This window comes from Buceros rhinoceros, unplaced genomic scaffold (assembly GCF_000710305.1).
Source record: "Buceros rhinoceros silvestris isolate BGI_N320 unplaced genomic scaffold, ASM71030v1 scaffold15450, whole genome shotgun sequence".
Taxonomy (NCBI): Eukaryota; Metazoa; Chordata; class Aves; order Bucerotiformes; family Bucerotidae; genus Buceros; species Buceros rhinoceros.
The window spans coordinates 32,938-35,573 of record NW_010390316.1 but is presented as its reverse complement, the minus strand read 5'-3'; positions in this window follow the sequence as shown (position 1 = coordinate 35,573).

Below are 2,636 nucleotides of genomic sequence, written 5' to 3'. Positions count from 1 at the left end.
AAGCAATAATTAACAATAATCATCTTCAGCTAGGAATGCGTTACAGAAATTGGAGAGTGACAGTAGAAAAAGCCCTTATGAGAATGGCAGAGCTCTTCCAGCAAAACCACGCGTGTGAAAAGAACTCACACCATGCCAGCAATACGTTACACCATGACCAGGAGCTTTAACTGCTGAGACATTCATAATGGAGACCTAGGTAGAACTCGGAGCAGTGAAAAGGACTAAGGGTGTTTATGGAGAAGGACTGCCCAAGGAGTTTTGCTCCCCCCACCTCCTTCCCCCCAAGAATAACCACTGGGAAATAGAGTATATTAAGGAGTGCAAAGCAATGACCTCCACTGGAAAATGGGAAATGCTAAAATTCCCTAGAACTCTCCCGGGAAGCAGCAGGATGTGACTGAAGTGCACTCCCAGTCTCAGTGGGTCTCCACACACGTCCACCTGCTCCCAGGGCTGTGGAAAAGTGTCATGCCCCTGCTCGGCAGATGTAACCACCTCTCTGCGTTGCCTCAGATGCGCTGCAGGAGGGCAGCCGTGCAGACAGACACTGGTCTTCTGAGCCTTTTCCTCCTTCCCCTTGGCTCTCACCTCTGTATGCTGCAGACGGAAGCTGTTGCCCTCAGGACACAGCTTCCCTGCGCAGCGCCTGTAGTAGAAGGAGCTTTTACAGCATATTAAGTGGGTTTTTTTTTTTTCCTCTTACCTTTTTGTACTACCTGGAGCAGCAATGGTGCCACCACAGCTGCCAGGGTCTCAACTGGGTGCGACAGATAGACCCATGAAAACTCTGAGCAGCTACTCCAAGCCAAACTCCACATTGCTGGTAGCGGCAGATGTACCGGGAACAGATGGACCAGCTGGTCCTCAAAAGCTATAGTAGCTTTCTGAACCAGGGCATGGGTACGCTTCCTAGTGTGCCGGGAGTAGGAAAACATTAGCAACTTACTGCTTATTTTGGTTATTACAGTAATGTGTTGTTGAGACTCTTGTAGCCTGGTGACAAGCTACAACATAAAAATCACTTCCACAAAGTCTGTGATCCCACAGTGTCTTCAGTCCATCGCTGGAAGGCAGCCAGCGTGGTCAGGCAGCATTGCAGCTTTGCCATTTTTGTCAAGCATTCATAAAACACGCACCTTATTAAGCGCTTGGAAAGTAATCCTAGTTTATATTGATTGTGGAACAAAGCAGCAGCAATTTGCTGTTGGGGAATGTTTTGTTTGCTTTTCACCATAGGAAGGTGGATGGTAAAACAAAGTCACCCAAATTGGAACCAAATAAATTAAATGCATTCAATTAGCTAATGGAATGACTCACACAAGGTTGCAGTATTAGAAAATTAAATTAGTTCTTCCTAATATGCTGAGATTCTTTAAGTCATTAACTTTTTTTTTTTTTTAGAAACTGTCTGAAATATTCAGGGGATTCTTTTTCACTGTAGCCTTTTTGCTTTCCCTTTCAGTCCTGATTCTCTTTAGTCTTAAAATCAGTGCTAATTTGTGTAAAGCATCTCTAAGCATGTAACTTTGGTGCAATTCATGAGTACAGGGAACATATTTCAGATTTTTCTAATGGAACATGGTGTCCTCAGGGATCAGTTTCATGAGCTATATGATTTATAAAAAGGCTCAACTCAAGCATGTTCACTGGTGGCTGCTTATGCCTTTTTACAGCAAAACAACTGAAAATGGAAATACTTTGAATTTGCAGTCCCATCCTTGCAATGTCTTTCTGGATGAGCTCCGTGCAACTTAAAGCAGGTGAATTAACAGCAGCATGACATTTGCTGGGGACAGCAACAGAGTGGCCGGTCATACCTCCTTGGCGCACTACCACAGTCAGGTACTCTCTGTGGTGTGGTGGCAGAGACTTCCCATCCCCTTCACACCACCCCAGCTGGGATGTTGCAGGATACGTAGTTAGGAAATGCAGTGCGTGACCACATATTTATCACGCACGTGACTCCACCTAGATCTTGCTGAAGGTACAGGGGAAGAAAAAATGAGAAGGTTTTCTGCAAGTACATACCTATTCAGTACAAGTATTTTCAGAGCATGCTCCTTCCTCTTTGCAAATGTATCTGATCTCACCCAAACCAAAGGTGGAGGGTCCAAGGTGTTCCCCCAGCCAAGCCAGAGAGGGGGCCAGAGGATGGTGCTTGGTGCTGCCTCTTGTTCTTGGTGAAAAGGAACAAATCTGTCCCATGGAAAAGCCCAAAGTCTGCATTCAAGATAGCTCAACAGCAGGAAGCACAGGCAAAGGTCCTGGGCAGGGGGATCAGGGATGAAAAATAGCCAGTTAGCGGCATAAAGGTGCTTTTCTTCCAGAGCGTTTCCTTCCCAGGCAAGCAAAAGAGTCAGGTACACGTGGAGATCCATTATTTTGCTACTCGTGCTTCAAACCGAGCACTTTGCTGGATAAGATCCAGCATGCCTTTATGTAAGCAAATTATTTTTATCTGCTTCTAACCTAATAGATACTTGAATGTTTTGAGAACTCATAGGTCTGATTGCTATGGAAACTATCTCATATCTTTAGGTCAGTCTTGCTATGTTTGATTTGCAGAGTCCACATCTAATCACAAAAAAAAAAAAAAAAAAACACCCTTCTGTAATTTCCACTTTCATCCCCCC